We start from the raw sequence: 25,776 nt of genomic DNA, 5'->3' as shown, positions 1-25,776 counted from the left end.
GGCTCAGGTCATGATCTCGCAGTCTGAGTTCGAGCCCCACGTCGGGCTCTGTGCTGACAGCTCAGAGCCTGAAGCCTGTTTCAGATTCTGTGTCTCCCTCTCTCTCTCTGCCCCTCCCCTGCTAGTTCTCTGTCTCCCTCTCAAAAATAAAAAATAAATAAATAAAGATTAAAAAATTTAAAAAAATAATAAAGCCCTTGCACTTTGAATTAGGCACTGTGAACTGAGGAAACATTTCCGGTAAGAAATCGTGAACTTTGGGCAGAAGTGTGAAAACTGTTCTTCTTCCCCTTTGGCAAATGGTTAATCCTTCTTTTAAGAATTCATCTTTGCAAATGATTCACAGCAAACAGAAAGATCTCATCATTCCCGAGTTCAAGCCCCGCATCGGGCTCTGTGCTGACAGCTCAGAGCCTGGAGCCTGCTTCAGACTCTGTGTCTCCCTCTCTCTCTGCCCCTTCCCCGCTCATGCTCTGTCTCTCTCTGTCTCTCAAAAATGAATAAACGTTAAAAAAAAAGTAAAAAGATACCCCAAAAGAATTGAAAGCAGAGTGTCAATAGATATTTGTATACCCACGTGTAGAACATGATTACTCACAAGAGCAAAAAGCTGGAAACAACCCAACTGTCCATCAGTAGATGACCAGATAAGCAAAATGTGGTCCATCTGTACAATGGAGTATTTGTCAGCCTCCAAAAGGAGGGAAATTTGGATACATGCTACAAGATAAATACACCTTGAGGACATTATTCTGGGTAAAATAAGGCAGCTTAGCAGCATGACAGGGTTGAATAAAGCCCCAAAGAACCCCCCACCAGACAGCCTTTCCTGCATACCTTGAATTCATCAGGATTTGCTGAGCATGTCCTGTGGGGCAGGCACAGCATTGGGCTGTACCTTCTTAGAAGCAAGGAGGAGCCAGATTGGGGGGGGGGGGATGGGTAAAAGATGTGCCCCTCCAACTTGTCTCTGCAGCTGAGAACAAACTCAACAAGGACCAGATACGTAACCGTGAACCATGGGCCCTCCGGGAGAAAGAGGTCGTCGGTAACATGTGGAACTGGGAATCCCCCTGAGGATGCTGTTCAAAGGGGGCTTCACTAACATCCCTGCCTGATCTGCACAAACCAAGAGCAGCTAAAGAGCTGGAACAGGATCGTGAGCAGGAAACAAGACCAGTGCAAGCAGACAGGCTCTCTGGAGGGGAGAAGCGTGACTGCGGGCATTACGGGAACCCACGGTGCAGCTGAGTCATGAGGACCAGGAAAATGGGCCAGCACAGACATACTGTTCTAGGTAACGAGCAGATCTTGAAGGTTTGGAAGAGGAGAACAACACAGTAAACACATTTTGGAAATGTTATTCCTGCCTGGCGCGAAGCCAGGCCCAGAACAGGGAGAAACGAGAAGCAGGGAGAGCCAGGAGGCTAACATAGACCCCAGGTGTAGGTGAGGACCACTCTGGTTAGAAGGATCACTTTGGAAACACAGAGGCAAAGGGACGTCTGAGATCATCTGAAGGGATGGAGAACTGCTCGATGAGTTTAGAAAGGGAGCAGTCCTCACCAGCCCAGGCTGCACACCAGAACCACCTAGGGGGACTTGCTCCCCGGAGATTGCCACCTCGTTGGTCTGGGTGGGCCCCAGGCAAGCGTGCTTTCTATAAGGTCTCAGGTGATTTCGACGCATCCCCAGGAGAGGTGACAGGCCTGGGAAGCTGTTGCAAGCCACTGGAGGAGAACATCGTGAAAGCCTCCCAGAGCTGTGCGTGGAGGCCAGACAGCAGCTCCTGGGCTAACCATGAGCTGTGCGGGTGCCAAGAGTTCCAGGGCCCCCAGCAGGCCAGCTCAGGATGTCTCGGAATGGGGCCTCTAAGTCTGGCTGTACGGCAGCCTTGATTCCCTAGTAAGATAACATCACCACCCTGAACCTAGACTTCTAGGCTGGACCTGTCTCCCTCCATCCCTACCCAGCTCCACGGGCAGACCCAGAGCAGCACCGGACAAATCTGATTCAAATCCTAGCTCTACCTCTCCCGAACTTTCGGCCTTAGTGACTTACAGTCACCGAGCCTCGATGCCTGCACCTGTACAACGGGAACGATATCTTCTTACAAGGCTGTTGGAAGGGACGCCTGGGTGGCTTGGTCGACTGAGCGTCCAGCTTCAGCTCAGATCATGATCTCACAGTTCACGAGTTCAAGTCCCACATCAGGCTCACTGCTGTCAGCCCAGAGCCTGCTTCGGATCCTCTGTCCCCATCTCTCTGCCCCTTCAACGCTCATTCTCTTTCTCTTTCTCTCTCTCTCAAAAATGAATGAACATTTATTAAAAAAAAGAAAGAAAGAAAGAAAGAAAGAAAGAAAGAAAGAAAGACAGAAAGAAAGAAATGAATTAAGAAAATAAAACAAGGCTGTGGAAAGAGTTAAGCAAGTGAACACACGTAAGATCACCTCCAGCGCAGGCTAGATGTGTGCAAAGTGCCTGTTCCTCTTGCCCTGTGCACCCACTCCCATTCTGTGTGTTGCTGCCTTGAGGTTCCTAAAATCTGCCTGCACTTCCTGGAGAAGCCTACATCCAAATAGTCCTCCGTGGGTGTGCTCTGGGACCTCAGTCACTTCTGAGGGTCCAGCCCTGTGGCCAGGGCAAGCTGCCCCCACCCTAGACCTGGTTTCCCTTCTGTACCACCCCCCTCCTTGCTTGTCTGCTGAGTGTGTCCAATCTCAGGTTTTCTCACAATAAGGCACTGGTTTGAATGGACAGCAGGACACTAAGTGAGTTAAATCGAGGCCTTGGGGTTCATCCTGGAGAGCACAGAGACAGGGCCAGAGGTGGGGAGCTGGCCATCTTGAAGATAAAGAATGGGGACCAGAAGCAGGAGTGCTGTCCCCAAGAGCGGGCTCCAGGGCAAGTACAAGAGCATGTGCAGAGGGACCCCTCCTGTGATGAGCATCCCTGTGCACAATGGCAGGATGGGGGGAAATGTGAGGGAGGGGGGCACAGGGTGGTGGGAGGCGCACGGAAACAAGTGGTGTTGGAGGTTCCTTGAGCCTTGACATCCTCTTCCAGTGCAAGGACCAGCAGCCACCTGCTGCCCCAAGCCCTCTCCAGTTAACAAGCGTCCCACCTCCTCCATCAGCCAAGGGCTGAGAGTGCCCACAAGCAGAGAACAGCAGAGCCCAGGGCTCTACATCCTGCCTCAAATGCCTCGGTTATTTCCAGAAGTTGAGAAATTCCCCCTGAAGACTAAGATGGGGACCCTGATTGACAGGAACTGGGCAGGTTGCACCTGCCACGGCCCTCAACACTTCCTTTTTCTGATTCCAGTCCAAGCCCTCCTGGCTAGCACACACCTCTGCGGTTTTAGCAACAGCAACACAATATAGGAACCTGCCGTGTCCTGCAGGAGGGTCCCTGGTTCTGTCTCTCACTATGTGTACTGACTTCCACATTGCCAAAAATGGCCAGGGAGCAGTTCCCCTGGCCAGATCCTCAAAGCTTAGCTGTAACTGAGCTGTCACTGTCTGCACAAAGACATGGGCCAGTGACAGCACAGGTGACAAGAAGCCCAGCCCCCATAATTGGGAGCCGCTCCATCGTGGGAGTGAATCTGTGGCTCGCTGCCCACTAAAACATAGGGAAGTGTTGCTTAAGTACAAATGACCATAACTGAACGAGCATCTGCTGACAGTTATCAGTGCTGCTCTCTAATCTTAGAAAACTTATAAGGTAGGTATGATTATTCCCATTACATAGATGGGGAAAGCAAGATGCAGAGAAATTGACATTCAGAGAAAATAGCTAGCTTATCTGAAATCAAACTGCTAACAAGCATCAGAATCAGAATAAGCATCAGAAGGGCAAACCCAGACTTTTCTGACTTCAAAGCTCTTCATGCCCTTCCACCAATCCAGGTTGGCTTGACACAGTCATCAACGATGGTAAGAATATATCTTGGGGGTACCTTGGGCACCAGCTGGAAACTCTAGTAGGAGTCCCCCGGCTGGACTTGCAAAGGTGTTGCTGATCCCTCGTCCAAGGAGGTCTGGGGCCAGGTCTGCCATGTGGCCCCACCTCATAGAACAGGACCCTGTGGTCTCACCATCCCCCCAGGTAAAAGCTGATCTCTGGGAACCACAAGGCCAACAGTTGATTAGCCCGGGCACGAGGTGGACACCAGCCGGCCACCCACTCCTGGGCTGCCACCAGCAGCACGCCCAGCATTAAGCACTCACCCTCCAGGCTAAGCCACCAGAACTGCGGCTCTCTACAGCTTTCTCTGTGGGGTGGGACGTTTGATTAGTAAACATGCAAGGAGCGGAACTGTCCCTGGTCCACACCCTAGACCTGACAGCTCACACTCAGTGGTGCAGAAGAACAGCAAGGAAACAGAGTGGGGTAGGTGCTGGACAGGGAGATGCCTGGCTGTGGGGCACAGCAGAGGCTCCTGGCCCAGTCTGGAGACGGTCATGATGGTCTGGGAAGACTTCTCTGAAAAGATGGTCCCCATGACGGGCACTGAGAGATGAGGAGTTGGTGCTCCGGAAGCCAAGCACCCCGGGCAGCATGCATGTTCGGGGAAGAGGGTAGAGATTCAAAGAGTCTGGAGAACAGGGAGCAAGGATGGGGAAGGGTGTGTGTGGCAAAAGGAATGCCAGTAATGTCCTTGTCATGTTCCATGCAGTTATCCTGGGAGTCGCCGTGGGGTTCTCAGCAGACAGTGATATGGACCCTGTAATGTGACCCCCTGCTAGATGCTGGGCCTGCCCAGAGGGCTCAGTCCCTTCCCCCAGGTGCTCACAGCCTGAGGAAGGGGGTGGGGGCAGGTAAAGGGATGCCACAATTCGATGCCTGCAATGCACCCTTTATAGCAGGAACCCAGAGTGAAGGGGGCAGAGGAAAGGAGCTGGCAACTCGAGGTGAGAAGGGAAAGGGGGAGGGTATCAGGTGGTAGGAGAGGTGTCACAGAAGCCAGGGCTTTGGAGAAGGAGCCTGAGTGGAGGAGAAATAAGCCTGTGGGCAGGTTAGAGAGAACTGCTCCCTGAGGAAGGACACACAACGGGATGGGAGAGGTGATGTTGGACCGCTAGTGGTTTTGTACCACTGCAAGGGGGAGGGGGTGGAAATAGGGTAGAGATCACATCTCCGGGAGGGGCTGGGTCAAGGTCTCCAGATGCTAGGCTGCCCCCATCCCATTCTTCATCGTCCAAATTCTTGGGAGGAGTGAAACGGCCAGGGACTTTGTAGCACCCTTTATACTTCTCAGACCACTTGTTAAGGTTCGAGAGATGAAAACTTTTCCAGGAATGGTTAGCTCACACAACCCTTCTGTTTAGCTCATTGAATTTCAAGTATAAAAAGGGGGGCCCCTGGGTGGTTCAGTTGGTTAAGCGTCTTACTTCAGCCCAGGTCATGATCTTCTGGTTTGTGAATTTGAGGCCCGCGTCCAGCTCTGTGCTGACAGCTCAGAGCCTGGAGCCTGCTTCAGATTCTGTGTCTCCCTCTTTCTCTGCCCCTCCCTTGCTCAAGCTCTGCCTCTGTCTCTCAAAAAATAAATAAACATTAAAAAAATTTTTTTAATTTCAAGTATACTTTGGTTAGAAAATAAATACAAAAATCGCTATTTAAACTTGTAAACGTATATGGAAGTGTGCATTCCTGACTTGGGAGGAATTAAGCATCTCCTAATTCTCGTGGAACTCATTAGTATACTAAAGAATTAATTTTTAATTCTTGTAGATCAAAAAAAAAAATCACAAAAAAAGCAAGAGCACAAACTGCCCACATCACCCGTAAAGAAACTTACTAGTTGTCTTGGGCTCCCTGTCCTCTACCATGCTAGGCAGATCTGGATCCGGAAAACTCTGCTTCTAGGCTCATGCAAAAAAGAGACATTTTCAGATGCAACTTTGTCCTGTGATGTTTCTTCACCCAAATGCAGAGGAAATGCATTACTGGCAGTCAGGAAGCAGGGGTGTTAGGCCCCTCTGTGACCGACTTCCCCCCCTGTCACATAAAGCACCTGGAATAATGCTCCTTAAGGGTCTGTCCACCGATGAAGGTTTACTTGTCAAATTAGTTTCATGTTCAGAGCCTTCACATTTCTCTTTTGAGACCTGGATACATGTTTAACCAGAACGAGTCTCCTACAAGCTAGTGAATTTCCGGACGTGTCAGGAATAATTTCTTACCTAGACCTAATTCTTCCACATGCACAGGAAATGGGAAAATGGCTCTGGGAGGGTGAGCCCACTGCTGCTTCGTCTCTCTTCCCACCTTGCCATGGCAGGCCTCTCTGCCGCTGGTCTCCCCAATGTCTCCCACTTACCCCACAGTGTCAGACTGCGGAGCACAGCCCCATCACATCAGTCCCTTGCTCAACTGTGTTCAGTGGTTCCTCATGTTCTCAAGGAACACTCTCAAGCTCTTGGCCCTCAATGATATGTCCCAACATCCTTCCTTGACTGATTGCCCACTGCACTCCCAATGAGGTCTGGCCAAATGAACTGTTCGCTCATCATCTGATCCTTTGCCTTTACTCAGGAGTCTCTCCCTGGGATGCCCCTCCCTCAGCTCCACATAACCCAATCTTGCCACCTTCCATGCTTCCTTGGCCAGGCATTTCTTCCTTGCCCCAACCAAGAAATAACCCCCTTCTCTCCAACTTCCAAACTCCTGCCACCACCCAGCCATCCTGTGATTAAAAAGTAGTCACAACACTTTGCATCCATCAATGCTACATCCCTACTACAAGATCTCATTTAGTAATTACACCCCGGTGTTCGGGGTTATGATCATCTCCAGGTGCAGGTGGAAGGAGGAGCCCAGGAGTGAAAGTGCACAGACACGGTGTGTGGACTCAAGCAGAATAAAAGTGAGCACTTTGGAATTCCCAAATTTATCATTACCTGCTGCCTATAGTAGCCACGGCACCCCTCACTTTCTTCCTTGCGAGATCATTACTCTTGAATACGCTTTACCTTTCTCATTCCTGCATTTCCTCAAATCTAAGTTACCACCAGCTATAAAATGCTGGTAGGACCAGTAATTATGTAATTACTTTGAGAGGGAGGGGATCATCACATTAAATACGCAGGTCAAAACTGAGACTATTCAGACACTTCAAATTGTGCAAGGGAAGAAGTATTTCTCGGAACCAAGGTGATATTTTAGATGGGAGATTCTGAGAGAGATCCCTTCCCCCATGCAGCAGCGGAATCATTCTCAGAGGTACCTGCCCGCCCCCCTCCATTAATTTACAGAATTAAATGTTTCCTGGAGGTATGTGAAAGGAAAAGCTAAAACTTACAAGATTCTGTATTCTGATTGCAGAGTGCTGCCCCTGCTTTGTTTGGTTTTTTCCGTTTCATTATCAGGACTTCGGCCCATCCGCATCTCCTGGCTCTCTTCTCACCCTTCGCCTTCTTCAGAGAGGTGGCGGTCCTTCCCCACCCCCACCAGGGCAGTTGCTGCGCATGCGCTGGATGCATTGCAGAAACTAGGAGCCTCAGGCACCTGTGGAGGAGGCGGGACAACCCCCCAGCCCCACCCCAGTAAAAGAAATGCATTATTTGGGCAGAAACACAGAAACAGAGCTGCAGGGTGGTTGCGCCCTGCCCTTAGTACATGCATGTCCCAGCCAGCTGCTTTCTGCACTTGGGGCCCCTCGCTCCTTGATCTGGTCCACACCCAAAAAGAGTCGTAGGAGGAAGCCTGTGGGGGCTCACTGTAGCATGCTCGGACCTCACTAAGTCCTGATAGGCTCTGACCAACCTCATAACACAGTTTCTTCATGTGTACATACTTTTATTCATCTTTGCCTATCTCTTTATATTTTGTGCCTATCCTTTAAACTGTTATCCGGGTGCTACTTGGGCAATTTTCTTCTTATTATGTTAAAAACACAAAACTCAACAAGTATTTCCTCTTTTTTGCATACCATATTTCACTTGGAAGCATATTTTATTTATAACTGATGTATAGACATTTTCATTGTATCAGTTGTCCATCATCATATCATAAACATAGTCTGTGTTGCCTTTACCCTTAAATTATCCGTTTAATGACCAAGAATCATGCTCTCGGTGGATTGCCCGTAATTGACTCTCTCATTCCCTAATAATGGAATGCCCTGAGCCCATCGTTATAGGCAATGCTGGGATAAAAAGGATTCCCAGGCAATCTTTTTGTTTGCTGTGAATCATTTGCAAATGGGAAAGAGCAGTTTCCACACTTCTGCCCAAAGTTCACTATTCCTTACCAGAAGTGTTTCCTCAGTTCACAGTGAGGGTGGTGCCTAATTCAAAGTGCAAGGGCTTTATTTTATTTTTAATTTTTTTAATCTTTATTTATTTATTTATTTTTTGAGAGAGAGAGAGACAGAACTAGCAGGGAAGGGGCAGAGAGAGAGGGAGACACAGAATCTGAAGTAGGCTCCAGGCTCTGAGCTGTCAGCACAGAGCCGGATGCGGGGCTCAAACTCACGAACTGTGAGATCATGACCTGAGCTGAAGTCAGACGCTTAACTGACTGAGCCAAAGAGCAAGGGCTTTAAATTCAAATCTCAGCTGAGTCTCTTACTGTCTGAGAGGGAGGGACCTCTGAGCTTCCATTTTCCCATCTGTAAAATGGGAGTAATGAAACTGATCTCACTTGGGGGATGAAATACGGGACTAATTCCAGTGCTCTGCCCAGTGTCTGGTTTACTGTAAGTACGAAATCTATTCTTCTTACCCTTCATCCTTCCTTTCTCCCTGGAATTATCTGGGCCAAGTGGCTTTTCACTTCTCTAACTTCCATCCTTCTTGAGCTGTGTTTCCCACAAAAGCCTCTGGCCGTAAAACACGAAGTACCTCTGAAGGGCACTGCCCAGAAGAAATACAAAGCCAGCCACATATTCAAGCCACATGTGTAATGTAAAACAGTCTTGGTGGCCACATTTAAAAAGTAAAAGTAAAGAGCATAATTAAGCCATTTATTCAAATATACTTTTAAAATATATTTTATTTAATCCAATATATCCAAAATACTATCATTTCAATATGCAATCAATATTTTTAAGTATTAAGTAAATAGTTCCCATTTCTTTTTGTTATTTGTAACATCTTTGATACCTGATGTACATATTAAACTTACAGCCCATCTCAGTTTAGACTGACCATATCTCAGATATGATTAGAGGCTTCTGTATTGGGTTGCAAGGATCTAGACTTAGAGACTTAAGCTTCTAACAGGTGTGCAGATGCTTCAAATGGGGCCATCAGCCAAGGGCTTCGGAGTGTTGCCTTGGAAACATCATTATGGGTCCAAAATGCCCACGCATTTTGATGGTTTGTATAAGAAATGGAGACAACAAAGGCAAGTCCCCACTTGTAAATTAATAAATAAATGTAAATAAATAAATTCTAAAAAGTTCTAGAGTGTGACTCAAGAACTCTGAGGGGCTCATCCTTCCTTCTTTCTCTCCTGCACAAGATATCTCCCCTAGAACCCCAAGAAGACCAAGCTGTCTTGCTTTTCAACTATGAAGGTCAGATGGGGACGGGGGTGCCAAGACTTCATTTCTCCACTTGACGTCTAATACACATCTCCACTTTTATTTGTTCAAACCTATATTCTGGAATAACTGCCACCTTGCAAATATGTTCCTTCTGCCCCTGACCTAGCTCAAGATCTGACAATTCCATTCTCCCTATTGCCCTCAAGTCATCTTCAACTTTTTTATCCCACACACTACACTTAAAATATCATCAAATCCCACACTCAAAAAGTATCCAGAACTCACCACTCCGACCACCTCTCATTATCTCTACTATCCCTTTGGGGGGAGCCACCAATACCTGGAGCCTGAATTAGTACAACAGCCTTATAATGGATGGTCTTGCTTGTTCCTTTACTGCCCATAAAGCAGCTAAAATGATTCTTCTTTAAAATGCAAGCATACATCAGTGAGTCAAAAATATGTATTTTTAGTGACCGTTAAAATGATAGAAAAATATATACACCACTTAGGAATAACTCTGGACAAAATATGCACTATTTTACAAAGAAAGTTATAAAATTTTATCAAATATTTTAAAGAAAATTTTATTCAAATATTCTAAAGAATATTTGTCATCTAAACAAATGAGCATACAAACCATGTTCATGAATTGGAAGTGTCATTTTCATAAAGATATTGTATCTCTCTGAATGGTGTTTTCAACCAATCCTGAACATAGCTTTTTTGTTGAATCTGACAAACTGTTTGTAAAATCATGTGAAGAAAGAATGTACCAAGAATGTCAAGACAGAATGGAAGAAGAAGAAAAAAAATAACAAGACTCTTCAGATATCAAAATTCATTGTAAGCCTAGAGTTAATCATATCATATAGTATTGGCAAAGGGATCAACAAATGGACAGAACAGAGAGCCCAGAAACTGACCTGCATATACATGACAACTTGATTTATAACGGAGCTGGTGTAGATCAGTGACTAAAGAATGGCCTTTTAATTAATAGAGCTAAGACTCTTGGTTATTCATATGGGAAAAAAACAAAACAAAATGTAAAAAAACATTTTTGATGGGACAAAACACTTAAATGTGAAAGGCAAAATTATAAAAAAAAATGTAAGAGTAATTTTATGACTTCATGACAGAGGTGAATTTCTTAGATAGCACACATGTATATCATAAAAGCACATATGGATAAATGAAGCTCATTTGAAATTAAGAAATTTGGTCAGTAATAGAAATTGCAAACAATGTATGGAGACAAGGCACAAGCAATAGAAAAATATTTACGATATACATTTACAACAAAGGATTAATATCCAGATATGTATTAAATTATGGAAAATCAACAGGGTAGAATACAGATGGCCCCAAAGAGAAGTGGGCCAAAGATCTGAACATGAAAAGGAATCCAGAATGGCCAATAGGCATATAAAGAGATGCCCAACCTTAGTAATTCAGGAAGTGCAAATTAAAAACACAGATGGATTTAAAAATAAATAAATAAATAAATAAATAAATAAATAAATAAATAAATATAAAATAAAAAACCACAGATGGATTTTCATTTTCACTAGATTGGCAAAAATTAAAACTCCAGCCATATCAGATGCTGGTGAAGATGTGGGAACAACAGAAACTTTAACATATTGCTCATGGGTGGGCAAAATGAAGCAATTGGTTTAGAAAGCATTTTGGTATCATCCAGTAAGGGTGAAGGTATGTAAAATCCATGACCCACCAATTCTACTTTGAGGGGACATACCTGAGGGAAGTCTTGCACACATATTCTGGGATATACGTACAAGCAGAGCCCTACAGTACTCACAAATCCTGAGTGCCTAGCAGCTTGTAGAAAAACAAAACCAAAAACCTAAAAAAAAAAAAAATCCCGAGTGCCCATCAGCATTAACTCGAGGAAGTATATTGAGATATATTTATATAGAACAGAATAATATGAAGGAATTCCAGAAACAAAACTGGGAGCAAGCGAGGCAAGTCTTAAAAAAATATTTAATTCCTATTTGCAAAGTTCAAAAACATGCGAAACTAACACGTATTTAGCAATTGAAATATATGAGCTAAAACGATAGAGAAAAGCAAGGGAACAACAAGCCCCGAAATCTGGGAAACCACGTTCTCTGATAAGAGAGAAAGGACAAGCCTGTGAAGGACCTCAAAGATGCTGATGATTTTTTTTTTAATTTTTTTTACGTGTATTTATTTACTTTGAGACAGAGAGAAGAGCACAGAGAAAAGTAGAGAGAAGGAGAGAGAATCCCAAGCAGGGTCCACACTGTCAGCCCAGAGCCTGATATGGGGCCTGAACCCACGAACCGTGAGATCATGACCTGAGCCAAAATCGAGAGTCGGACGCTTAACCGACTGAGCCACCCAGACGCCCCTGATGCTGATGATCTTTAAAGAACACACGTAGGTGATACTTCTCATACCCTATACACTGTTTCTAAATTTTCTTTTCTATAAACTCAACATTTAGAAACTCACTAAGTCTAAGGGAGTACAGCCCAGGACCTCACACTGAGCAGGAAGGCCCTCCTTACCTCTCTGGCTGAGTCACCTGGCCTGCCCCTCACGGCTCTCTGCCCCACTGGCCTCCACCAGGCCCCCTGCACTGCACTTTGACATCCTTTCTCCATTCTCCTGCCAAAAATATTTCTCAAAAACCACAGAGCTCAGACTCTCCCTTCCTTCAGGTCTCCACCCAGAAGGCATGCACATTCTGGGCCTCCTGACCCCTTACTCCCAGGCCTCTGCATTCCATCCCACTTCAGCCCATCACGCCAAGTACAACTGCCCCCGTCCACTGGCCCTAATGCCTTTAACAGTGCCTGGCAGGAAATGGCTCTCCATAAGTATTTCTTGAAATCTCTCGAATAATTAAATGGATGATTATGCAGAAAATCATGTCAGCATCGAAGCTTCCTTGGAAAGAGTAATACATGAAATCCTTAGTTGCTGCATTAGCTCCTCCTGGCTTCCCAGAAGCTGGGACAAAGGATTGGTTCAGTGTTCTGTAAGGTCTGATTTCAGGAGGAGAGAAAAGCAAATTCTCTGTGAGCCAGGTGGTCCGGCTTAATCAGTTGCTGTTTCTAAGGTTTCATGTGGCAATTCACATGAGGAGAGGGAGGCCGGAAGAGGCACCTACTTACCAGACCCCCGGGGAGTGACCACAGGACCAGGACAAAGCTAGCTCTCTTGGTGACCAGGCTGGAGTGGCCCACAATTCTCAGCACCCTTCAGAGGCCTGCGCAGGGGGCCGGGCAGAGGAGTCTCACGGTCAGCCGCCCTTCCCCATCCCTGGGAATTAGCACAGACAGGCTCACATCCAGCCTGTCCCTGGGGTGGCGGGTCACCTTCCTTAGCAGAACCGTGAGAAAGGGCTTGACCTGCGGTCAGAGGATGAGGAATGGAGCTGGAGCCCAGCCTGGCTCAGCACACTCCAACAGTGACAGACACCCAGGCAGACCCCGGCATCAGAATGGCCCTGCACCGCGCCCCCCTCCCCCGCCCCTGCCACCACACACTTCCGGCTTATCAGCTCGCCTCTTCTCCCACATCCACACACCCAGATCAGGCACCAGCAGTCACAAGTGTTCCAATGCTCAGCTTTCCAGCAGGTGGCCAGTAGGCCCCACCCTGACCGACAGGACCTCCATGCCCATCTCCGGCCTGGCCCGGTGTGGCCGAGAGCAAGGTGACCTACCCAGAGGTGTGGCGGTCAAGGCCTGCAGAATTCAGGTGGCATGGGTGCCCCCGTACTGGGCCACAGCCCCTCAGGCCTGGGGGAAGAGGGCTCGGCCAGCATTGTTAGTCTCCAACAGCGTTTCACTATGAATCACTCAAGCTGCGTTTCTGCTCATTTCCTGGAGAAAGCAGAAGTGAAGAGTCAGCAGATGCCTGTTGTCCCCATTACCCAGACGGCAACAGAACTGCCTGGGTTCTGGTGGGTGAGTCGGGCCCTGCAGAAAGGCCCCTTAGGGGAGTATGCTCAGAGGTCAAGCAGTGCTGGCCACGGCCAAGCACAAAGAGGAACAGCTAGTGAATCGTGGATACAGAATTTAGCCTTGTGTTATTTGGCTGGACTTCCCCGTTGTTTCTTGATCCCACCTATCCTCTCTGAGCCTTTGGTAAAATACAGATAATAATGGTGTTTAGGTGAATTTGGTTACAGAGGTGTTTAAAGTGCAGCCATGGACAGTGCCTGGGTTCATCAGTCTCCTCTCTGTCAGGCCCGGAGAGAGCTCCTCACTTGGATTTCTTCCTCCCCCATCCCAAGCCCTGAGTTTTACCACTGATCCAGGGAGTCCTCCAAGGTCGGATGGTCAACTGTGGGTGACACTGAAGTAATGATGATGAAAGAAAAGTTTATTTTGTTTTATTTTTTTTTTTGAAATACAATTTTAAATAATGGGGTGAAGTTCTCTGAAACTCAGCATCAACACTCTCTTTCCTTGGGGTGCGTGGGTCCAACTCTTGATTTTGGCTCAGGCCGTGATCTCTCGGTTCATGGGTTCGAGCCCCCCCCCTCCCACGTCAGGCTCTGCCCTGACAGCGTGGTGCCCACTTGGAGGTCTCTCTCTCTCCTTCTCTTTCTGCCCCTCCTCTGCTCGTGTTCTCTCTTTCTCAAAATAAATAAACTTAAAAAAGAAAAGAAAAAGTTCCCTTTCCTGTAGGTCTATTAGGCTGAGCCATTTCATATTGTCTTTTCCTAACACCCCCGTGTAGCATCAGCTAGCTCGTCACCTGTTCCCAGTTCACAATCCAACTGACCGTTTATAAGTAACTATGAGCAAGAGGCAACATCCTTTGCTGTGGGAGGCAAAAAAGCACTGGGATTGGTCCAAAAATGAAAACACAGTTATAACGAAGCCTCCACTCTTGCCAGTGAAAAGTTGCCAATAGACAGCAGCCAAGATAGGAGACGTGTCCAGCTGCAGACCCAGGCATCACGTCCCCACTGACCCCAGGCCCCTTCCCCAGCAGGACGGAGAGGTCCTAGCATCCTTGCTCGAGCTTTCATTTCTCATCCCATCCACGGGTACCCAGAAAGCTACGGTGGAAGCTGGAAGCATGGAACCACAGGCAGGACACCTTGGGTCACCCTGAGACACTCAACAGTGTGTACAGCAGCACAAGAATCATCTTGTCGGGCCTGAATGGGCTCCAATTTTTTTTTAAGTGACAAATTAAAATCAATGATTCTACTATTTCCAACATCTGTGATGCTATATAGTATGCACCATTATGGGCAAAGAAACATTCATCTTCTTGGCAGCTGGGACAAGACTCTTCCCAAGGGAAAGACCTGCTTTTGGCGACTAAAGATGATAGGTTGCCAGAGGCTGGGCTCCTGGGTTGAAAATCTCAGGTGAAAATATCAGGTACACAAAGACAATGAATATCTTTACGTCGTTTCTTATTTGTGGCATGAAGCTACTGTGATGTGCTAGGGAACAAATCAAGTAACATTTGCAAGCGGGTCTTGAAACACTAGAAAGAGCTACACAAGAATGAGTTGTTATTATTGAGAAACCTGTCCGTGCTCAGACACTGAGGCAGCCAGGGCAGCTATGAACGGCTCATGTAGATGTGTATTTTCATTGAAGGGAAATGTGAGATTCTGTGATTTTTTTTAAATGTCCCAAAATAGCAATTATACTTCTGCAGCCATTTATGACAACGTAACTGTTACAGAACATACCCTCCCATTGAAAGTAACTCTAAATATGTAACACAACGGTTTTCATGTATTGAATAGCAGGCTAACTAACACTATGATCCTTGAAGGGAGAGAAACCCAGGGGAGCCCCACAGTTGTCCTGGCTTTCTTCCTATGGCTACTCTCTGATAAGGTGCAGGAAAGTGGAGGCCCAGGGGCAGTAATCTCCCTGGACTTGGAAATGTGTAAGAGTAAAGGAACTAGAATTTTCAGGGCAGAGTCCTAAGAAGAATGTTTTGTGGGAACTCATTGTGTGTGTCCTTGGCCAAGGCTTGCCCGTGCATGTGTGGGGTAAGACTCCAAAAGACCTAGCAGAGATCACCTGCCTCAGCGCTGAGAACTAAACGGAGATAACGGAGACTGGGCAGTGCTATGAATGTTAGTTACATCCCATCCAGACTGCAAAGACTTCATTGCACATCTTGAGAATTCATCTTATACTCCAGAAAGGCCACACAGAAAAGTAAAAACTGCACACAAGAGTAGGAGCCATGAACTAGGAACAAGCTCAAAACTGAAACAGAAAATCCCTGGGGACTCTGAGTGGTTCAATCGGTTAAGCATCTGACTCTTTTTTTTTTTTTTTTTTTTTAATTTTCTTTAACATTTATTTGTTTTTGAGACAGAGAGAGAGCATGAACAGGGGAGGGTCAGAGAAAGAGGGAGACACAGAATCTGAAACAGGCTCCAGGCTCTGAGCTGTCAGCACAGAGCCCGAGCGGGGCTCGAACCCACGGACCACGAGATCATGACCTGAGCCGAAGTTGGACGCTCAACCGACTGAGCCACCCAGGCACCCCAGCATCTGACTCTTGATTTTGGCTCAGGTCATGATCTCACAGTTGTGAGATCGAGCCCCGCATCTGGCTCTGCACTAAGGATAGAGCCTGCCTAAAATTCTCTCTCTCTCCCTCTGCCCCTCTCCCCTGATTGCGTTCTCTCTCTCTCTCTCTAAAAAAAAAGAAAAGAAAAGAAAAAAAGAAAGAGAAAAAGAAAGAAATAGAAAATCCCAAATAATAAAAGCAAGCCTGGCAGAACTAAAAAGAGATTCCAGTAAATGAACTGCCAACCAGAGCAAAACTCATGATGCTTTGATGGAAGAAAACATAATGCAGCATCCCTTCAATGTAACATCCACATTCTCTGGCATACAACTACAATTAGTAGAAATCTGGAGAAACAGAAAAATGTGACCTATAACGAGAAAAATAACTATCAATAGGAACAGTCCCCAAGATGAACCTAATGTTGCAAGTATCACCCCAGGACTTTAAAGCAGCTATTAGAAATATATTCAAGGAGGGGTGCCTGGGTGGCGCAGTCGGTTAAGCGTCCGACTTCAGCCAGGTCACGATCTCGCGGTCCGTAAGTTCGAGCCCCACGTCGGGCTCTGGGCTGATGGCTCAGAGCCTGGAGCCTGTTTCCGATTCTGTGTCTCCCTCTCTCTCTGCCCCTCCCCCATTCATGCTCTGTCTCTCTCTGTCCCAAAAATAAATAAACGTTGAAAAAAAAAAATTAAAAAAAAAAAAAAGAAATATATTCAAGGACTTAAAGGAAAAGATAGTCATAATAATTGCGAGGTAGGACATTTCAGCATGTAAATGGAAAATATAAGAAGATTGCAATGAAGAATGTCCAGTGGAAAAAAAGAGTCTCTTCCACAAATGGCCTTGAGAACGCTGGTCAGCTACATACGAAAGAATGAAACTGGACCACTTTCTTCCACTATCACTATACACAGAAATAAATTCAAAATGGATGAAAGACCTAAATGTGTGGCAGGAAACCATAAAAATCCTTGAAGAGAAGGTTAAGCGCCCACCTCTTGGTTTTGCCTCAGGTCATGATCTCATGGTTCATGAGTTCAAGCCCCACGTCAGGCTCTGCACTGAGACCATGGAGCCTGCTTTGGATTCTCTCTCTCTCTCTCTCTCTCTCTCTCTCTCTTTCTCTCTCTCTGCCCCTCCCTGGCTCTTCCTCTCACTCTCAAAATAAATAAATAAACATTAAAAAACATCCTTAAAGAGAGCACAGGCAGTAAGTTCTCTGACATTGGCCATAGCAACACTTTTCTAGGTATGTCTCCTGAGGCAAGGGAAATAAAAGTAAAAATAAACTGTTAGCAGCTTCTACACAGCAAAGGAAACGATCAACAAAACTAAAAGGCAACCTACTGCATGGAAGGAGATATTTGCAAATGACATATCCAATAAAATGTTAGTATCCAAAATATGTAAAGAACTTATACAAATCAAGACCCAAAAACAAATAATCCAATTAAAAATGGACAGAAAAATGAACAGACATTTCCCCAAAGAAGACATTCATATGGCCAACAGACACATGAAAGGTGCTCAACATTCCTCATCATCAGGGAAATACACATCAAAACTATAATGAGCTATCACCTCATGCGTATCAGAATAACTAAAATCAAAAACACAATAAACAGCAAGTGTTGGCGAGGATGTGGAGAAAAAGGAACTTTCTTGAACTATTGGTGGGAGTGCAAACAGGAACAGCCACTGTGGAAAAGCATGGAGATTCCTCAAAACATTAAAAATAGCCTGGATCCAATAATCATGCTACTGGGTATTTAACCAAAAAATACAAAAACACTAATTCAAAGGGATACATATAGGGGCGCCTGGGTGGCTCAGTCGGTTAAGCGTCCGACTTCAGCTCAGGTCACGATCTCACGGTCCATGAGTTCGAGCCCCGCATTGGGCTCTGGGCTGATAGCTCAGAGCCTGGAGCCTGCTTCCGATTCTGTGTCCCCCTCTCTCTCTCTACCACTCCCCCATTCATGCTCTGTCTCTGTCTCAAAAATAAATAAACATTAAAAAAAATTTCAAAGGAATACATATACCCCTATATGTATAGCAGCGTTACTGACAATAGCCAAATTATGGAAGCAGCCCAAGTATTCATCAATAGATGAATGGATAAAGAAGATGTGGTATATATATACAATGAAATGTCATTCAGCCATAACTGTGGGGAATAGCTAGGAATTCGCAGAGGTTGCACCAATAGGTTAACAAGGCATAAAGAAATAGAAAGCCACAAGATGAACACATCCAAGATTAGGTAAACTAGATTAGGTAATCAGGGCAAAGGCCCCCAGTATAGGACAAAGATATACGAACAGAGAGGCCTCAGGATGAAAACATCAAAAATGAGGTAAAGAAGATTAGGTATTCAGGGCGGAAACGCCCCCCAACTTAGTACAATAGCAGAAAGCTGCTTTCACAGGAAGGACCAAAATAGGTAAACAGTAAACAGGGCCTTTGACTGCAGCAGGGTGCAGTTGCCCAGAGTGGAGCTAATTAGCAAAAGAAAGGTGCTTTGTTGACCCCGAGGTAGCCTGCTCTGTCTGTCTTGTCCCCTAAGCTAGCTAAATTAAGCAGACTTGGTGCATGTGTGCTGTAAACAAACATCTGCCCGGCACCAGGACTTTGTTTTGTATTGACCCAAACCCCTAACACTGCATATCTTCAAAACCCCCTTTTCCCTCATGCCTGTGAATTAATGTTCACGGTATCTTTGTCTCTTTGTGCACGTCCATCATGCTTGTAAGCCTTCTGATCCTAATAAAAATGGAGCAAGGACCCTTACTCGGGGCTCTTATCTCCTCCCAGACATTAGCCTCTCTTGCATTTTTTTTTTTAATTTTTTTTCAACGTTTATTTATTTTTGGGACAGAGAGAGACAGAGCATGAACGGGGGAGGGGCAGAGAGAGAGGGAGACACAGAATCGGAAACAGGCTCCAGGCTCTGAGCCATCAGCCCAGAGCCCGACGCGGGGCTCGAACTCACGGACCGCGAGATCGTGACCTGGCTGAAGTCGGACGCTTAACCGACTTCGCCACCCAGGCGCCCCGTAGCCTCTCTTGCATTTTAATCCTGCGTCCGCTCTCTTGCTGGACAAGAGGGAACTCCGGACCCAGAGTCTATGACACATAACAATGAATGAAATCTTGCGATTCGCAATGGCGTCTATGAAGCTAGACGGTATAACACTAAGTGAAATAAGTTAGTCAGAGAAAGACAAATATATGATTTCACTCATATATGGAATTTAAGAAACAAAACAAGCAAGCAAAAGAAAAGAGAGAGAGAGACAAGCCAAGAAACAGACTCTTATTTTTTAAACTTTTTAAACGTTTTTATTTATTTTTGAGAGAGGGAGAACATGAGCCGGGGAGGGGCAGAGAGAGAGGGAGACACAGAATCTGAAGCAGGTTCCAGGCTCTGAGCTGTGTGCACAGAGGCTGACGTGGGGCTGGAGCTCACGAACCAGGAGATCATGACCTGAGCCGAAGTCAGAAGCTTAGTGGACTGAGCCATCCAGGTGCCCCCAAGAAGCAGACTCTTAACTGTAAAGAAGAAACTGCTAGTTACCAGAGTGGAGGTGGGCAAGAAAGAGGATGGGAGAAATCGACGAGGATGAAGGAGTGCACTCGTCCTGATGAGCACTGGGTATTGTAAGGAATAACTGAATCACTATCTTATACACACGAAACTAATGTAACACTGTATGTGTTAAATAATAAAATAACAGAAGGACAAAAAAAATGGAAATTTTAGAACCAGAAAGTATATTTGAAATGAAAATTTGGGCCAACAGCAGAATAATGGTTGCAAAAAAAATTAATGAAATTTAAGACCAATCCATAGAAATGATTCGATTTGAAAGAGAGAGGAGAAAAGATTGAAGAAAAATTAAAATGCACTCAGTTGCCTTTGGGATAATATTAAATAGTATAATATATGTGTAACTGAAGTCCCAGAGGGAAAGAAGGGAGAGAAGAGAGTAGAAAAAATATGTGAAGAAATAATGTTTGAAATGTCCCAAGTTTATTGAAAAGTAACAAATTGCAGGTACAACAGGCTTAGTAAACCCCAAGCATGACAAAGCGGAAAGAAAACCACCTTTAGGCATGTCGTAGTCAGACTTCTAATGATGAAAAACAAAAAATTATTTTGGGGTGCCTGGGTGGCTTGGTCAATTAAGCATCCAACTCTTGATCTCAACTCAGGTCTTGATCTCTAGATCTTGAGTTCAAGCCCCACATTGGGCTCCATGTTGGGCGTGGAGCCTACTGAAAAAAAAAAAGATTATCTTTAAAAACAGAGAAAAATAGTATTCCATATGGGGGAACACCACTTCAGGCAGATGTTTTGTCAGAAAAAAAATGGAAGTCATAAGACAATGGAAAAATATCTCTAGCATGTTAAAAGAATAGCAATTATTAACTCATAACTCAAGTTAATAAAATCCTCAAAAAATGAGGATAAAATAAAGTTATTTTCAGATTACTGACACCTCAAATCACTCATCTCCAGAAGACTTATACTACAAGAAATTCTCTTTTTTTTTTTTTTTTTTTTTTTTACTGGTTATTTTATTTTTGAGAGAGAGAGAGCAAGGGAGAGGCAGAAAGATAGGAGACAGGGGATCCAAAGTAGGCTCTGTGCTGACAGCAGAGAGTGTGGTGTGGGTCTCGAACTCACCCACTGTGAAATCATGACTTGAGCTGAAGTTGGACCCTTAACCGACTGAGCCCCCCAGATGCCCCTACAAGAAATTCTAAAGGAGGTTTTGGAGCCTAAGGGAAAAGACACCAGATGGAAATGTGGATCTACAGAAAGCAAAGAAGTGTACTGGTAATGGCAAATATAATCAAAAGATTTACTTTTTCTTGTTTTAATTTCTTTAAAACACTAGGACCGTTTATAACAATAACAAAAGAATGTAACACTGTACTTCGGAGTGTATTCCGTACATGCATGAAATATACGGCAGCAATCCCACAAAAGATGACTGAGTAAATAGAAACATACTGTTGCAAGCTTCTCACATTTTAAGTGACATAGTGGTTTATTAACTCTGAGTAATAACAAACTTGTGGCAAGTTAAGGATCCATATTTTATTTATAGCTTTGCGACCAAGATACCAGGAAAGTCAATGCTCAGTTCTAATCAGCAAACACACTGAGCATCTATTCTGTGCCAGATCCCAGTTAGACTCTGAAGAAACAGGTGAGTAAGGGAAGCTTCTGTTAAGGTTATTTCCTACAACACTTATTCAAGTGGGAGGGTGGTTCTCCTTCAGATTGTGGTTCTGGAACACAATGGTCCAGAACTTGGTCCTTTAAAGTCTTGTTGTCATCTGCACCCAATCAGCAAAACAGGAGGGCAAATGGACAAAGCACATCTCCGCTCACAAAAGCCCAGCCTGTAAGTGGCATGCCCACTTGGGCTCGAATTCCACTGTAATTTCATGGCCACAGCTAATGGCGAGGAAGGCTGGGAAGTACAATTCAGCCATGTACCGGCCTTAATCCTGTTATTAGGAGAGCACACATTTTGGTAGGCTATCAGTCTCTACCGTACTCTCTTCAGAGAGCTTATGATCTACACTGAGGACAATAAACAAAAAGGTTGATAATATTTTCCTGACTTTTAAAATAAATCATGTTAATTTTATACACGATGCAAAAAAAAGCATAAAGAATACAGAATAAAATGAAAATCATTAATATCCTAAATACCATAACCTGCAAATCAATAACCCATGTGAGAATAACATTTCATTTTTTCCTGTTTACCAAAATATATTTCTTTCATCTTAATTTTTTTTCTTAAATTTAAAATCATGCCATAAATTCTGCTTCATTACATGTTGGGAATTTTTTTTCCGCTTAATTCATCATGAACGACTGTCCCATGTTGTTATTATAATGCATTTTTTTACATGAAATCGGAATCAAGAAGAAGGAAAGCTGTTTATACAGCAATGGGACTTTTTTTTTTTTTTAATTTTTTTTTAACGTTTATTTATTTTTGAAACAGAGAGATATAGCATAACGGGGGAGGGGCAGAGAGAGAGGGAAACACAGAATCGGAAGCAGGATCCAGGCTCTGAGCCATCAGCCCAGAGCCCAACGCGGGGCTCGAACTCGCGGACTGCGAGATCGTGACCTGAGCTGAAGTCGGACGCTTAACCGACTGAGCCACCCAGGCGCCCCAGCAATGGGACATTTTTTTAAACCTAAAGAGAAAGCCACGTCCTGAAACCTTCACATTCCCTGTGAGGATTAGGATAAACTCCAGAAAAAGAGAGAGAATGCAACCAGCAGGCCGTACTTTCTTGGAGGTGGAGAACATGAGTTCTGGTGTAACTGGGAAATAACTCCACCAGACATCTGGAGCCTGAAGGAGTAATGATGAATGCTGTCGGCGACAGGAGGAGACGTGGAGAGGGACAGGCCACCGGAATGCTATAGATGGCCAAATACATTTTTTAATTTGCAAACGCAGCTGGAAGGTAGAACTGACAACTCCACGTGGGCATTTTGACACGACACTCAGCAGGAGCCCACTGAGAAGATAAAGAACCAGAAGCTATCATTTAGTCAAACTTGGGCCATCCAACCCACTTCAACCAGCATGATGATTTCCCAGGACCGAGTCCTAAGCTGGGTTCTGCAGGCACAAATAAGAGATAAGAATGTCTTCCTCGTGGAGCTTTAAACCCAAGAACAAGTCCTTTAGGTCTGGCTCATATATCGTTGGTGGAGGAGAAGACATAGGCATGACTAAGGATGTGATCTTCAGTAAGGCACTAGTCAAAATCTCTTACGATCTCCACTTCCATTTACCTCACAACTGTCTCCTCAACACCGCCATATGCCTGATACTGTGCAAGATGCCTGGGGGTGATAAGATCCGGTCTGTCTTTGGGAAATTCACAGACATCACACACACCATGCACAGCCACACACCTGTCATGCCCAAACGGTTTTATTTTAGGGAAGTAGGAATAAACAGCCGAAAGCTCAGTTTAACACTGAGTGCCTTTATGCTCTGCCACCACGGATGTGGCGTTGACAGAAATTAGGTCTTCCCTAAAGAGGCTCGGCTTTGGGGGAGATCTCATGAGACCAGAGAGAGGATATCAGTGAGGAGCAGGCTTAGCAGGGGAATGGAGTGCGGTTTCTGGCAATAAGGAAGGTGAGGGGATGTTTTGAAAAAAGATGCATGGGAAACAGAGCCTTTCAAGAAGGGGTGCTGGAACAACCTGTATATCCATGATGAAAATACATCATTCTTGACTCCTGCCTCACAACATATATGAGAGAGAGAGAGAAAGAAAGAAAGAAAGAGAGAAAGAAAGAAAAGAAGGGAGGAAGAGAAACAAAAGAAACAAAAACAAACAAAACACAAGATTTCTTAGACTGAAAGAGCTAATGCTATAATGCTCCTTAGAGAAAACATTAAAAAATATCTATGGGCCCTGGGAGTAAGAAAAGGTTTCTTGGACAGGTCACAGAAAACAGTAACCATAAAAGAAAGATTGAGAAATTAGACTTCATCAAAATTAAAAATTTCTATTTATTTTTTTAGTTTACTTATTTTGGGAGAGGGAAGAGAGAGAGAGGGAGAGAGAACAAGACCAGGGGAGGGAGAGAGAGAGAAGGAGAGAGAGAATCCCAAGCAGGCTCCATACTGTCAGTGCAGAGCCCGATGAGAGGCTTAAACTCACGAACCATGAGATCATGACCTGAGCTGAAATCAAGAGTAAGAAACTTAACTAACTGAGCCACCCAGGTGGCTCAAAATTAAAAACCTCTTCTAATCCAAAGGCATTGTTAGCAAATGAAAAGGCAAGTCATAGGCTGGGATAAAATATTCACAAAGCATATATCTGACCAAGGAAGGATCCAGAAGATATAAAGAACTCCAACAAATCAATAATTAAAAAATATACAACCCAATAAAAAAAATGTAAAAAAGACTTATACAACCAAAAAATGTGTAATATATGAAATATATACATATGTGCATGTATATACACAAATATATATATATATGCACATACATACACACACACACACAAATATATACAAATGGTCAAAAGGTGCTCAATATCATTACTTATCAGGTAAGTGGAAATTAAAATCACATTGAGATGCCTCAGCACACCCACTACAATGGCTAAAAAAGATTAATAACACCAGATAGAGAGGATTTGGAGGAACAGGAATGCTGCTAGGAATGTACAATAATACAACTACTTTTGTAAACAGTTTAACAGTTTTTTATAAAGTTAAACATACACTTACGTGACCCAGCAATGCATTCCTACCTACTTATCCGAGATAAGTAAAAACACATGTCCACATAAAACCATGCACGAATATTCATAACAGCTTTATGTATGACAGCTAACAACCAGAAACAACCCAAATGCCCACCAACTGGATAATGAGTAAACAAATCATGGTATATTTGTACAATAGAATTCTGTTCAACAATGAAAAGGTCTGCTATCGACACACCCGTCAACACGGATGAATCTCACAGACATTACCGACTGGATGGAGCAGCACACAAAAAGTACATATATTCTGTGATCCTATTTATATGAAAAATAGCCTATGTTAAAAAAAAAGAAAAAAAGATCAGAGCATTGGTTGCCTCTGGGAATGAGATACTGACTAGAAAGCGGCACAAAGGAACTTTTGGAAGTGATGGGAATATTTTATGTTTTGATAGAGGTATGAGCTACAAAAGTAGAGCATTTTGCAAATATACATAAAAATATACACGCATAGGGGCGCCTGGGTGGCTCGGTCGGTTAAGCGTCCGACTTCGGCTCAGGTCATGATCTCACGGTCCGTGGGTTCGAGCCCCGCGTCGGGCTCTGTGCTGACAGCTCAGAGCCTGGAGCCTGTTTCAGATTCTGTGTCTCCCTCTCTCTGTGACCCTCCCCCGTTCATGCTCTGTCTCTCTCTGTCTCAAAAATAAATAAACGTTAAAAAAATTTTAAAAAAAAATATACACGCCTAAAATTTTACATGAAAAAACTATAAAAATAATTAAGGAAGCAATAAGATATAAATGAACCAAAAACGGCAAAATGTCGATCAAGGTTGACGTTGAACCATGGGTACATGGGTTCATTATATTATTTTATTTGTGTATATTCAAATATTTTCCACAATAAAACTTTTTTAGAAGAAAAAGAAAGCAAGCAAGAAGGGAAGGCTAGGTCCACCACAAATCAAAATATACTCTAAATCTTCTATCATGGAAACAATGTTCTCATGGGTAAATAGAGAAAACAGTGGAACAGAAGATCCAGAAAAAGCCTCAATTACACACGCACATTTAGTGTCCTCAAAGGTGACATCTCACATCAGTGGAGAAAGACGAACTACTAATAAGTGCGTTAGACAACTAGATACAAATATAAGAACAGATACTACACTCGATCTTAGCCAAAAAAGCCGAGAAGCAGTGGATAGAAATAGAAGAAAAAAATAAAATTTGATCATTTCTCGCAACTAAATAAAAGCCAAATGAATCCATTGTTTACATGCAAAAAAAAAAAAAAATTAAACACATGCTAAAGAAAAAAATAAAAGGGTTCACAGAGCATCTGGCAGCTACCAATGGGGACATAGTTCTGGAGAGGTGGCCACAACACAGGTCTGTCCCAAGGAGGTGGCATGCTTGAGGCAGGGAC

General features: G+C 44.4%; 1 protein-coding gene and 1 pseudogene across 4 annotated transcripts in view; both read right to left on the bottom strand.

Annotated features, from left to right (window-relative positions):
• WDFY4 (WDFY family member 4) overlaps nt 1-13,391 on the bottom strand; it is a 297,123-nt gene extending 283,732 nt beyond the window's left edge. For 2 of the 4 annotated variants that reach the window (XM_045437993.1, XM_045437995.1), the window contains exon 1: nt 13,223-13,390. The gene's annotated coding sequence lies outside the window, so the exon portion shown is untranslated. Of the gene's footprint in view, nt 1-12,668; nt 12,906-13,222 lie in introns of all 4 variants that reach the window. The other 2 variants (XM_045437994.1, XM_045437996.1) reach the window with 2 other exon arrangements.
• A 12,078-nt stretch (nt 13,392-25,469) lies between these two features.
• LOC123577620 lies at nt 25,470-25,549 on the bottom strand (annotated as a pseudogene).
• Between the last annotated feature and the right edge of the window lie 227 nt (nt 25,550-25,776).

The sequence above is a fragment of the Leopardus geoffroyi genome, chromosome D2 (assembly GCF_018350155.1).
Source record: "Leopardus geoffroyi isolate Oge1 chromosome D2, O.geoffroyi_Oge1_pat1.0, whole genome shotgun sequence".
NCBI classification, from domain to species: domain Eukaryota; kingdom Metazoa; phylum Chordata; class Mammalia; order Carnivora; family Felidae; genus Leopardus; species Leopardus geoffroyi.
Note: the sequence above shows the minus strand (reverse complement) of the source record. Positions and strands in the feature narration are given on the sequence as shown.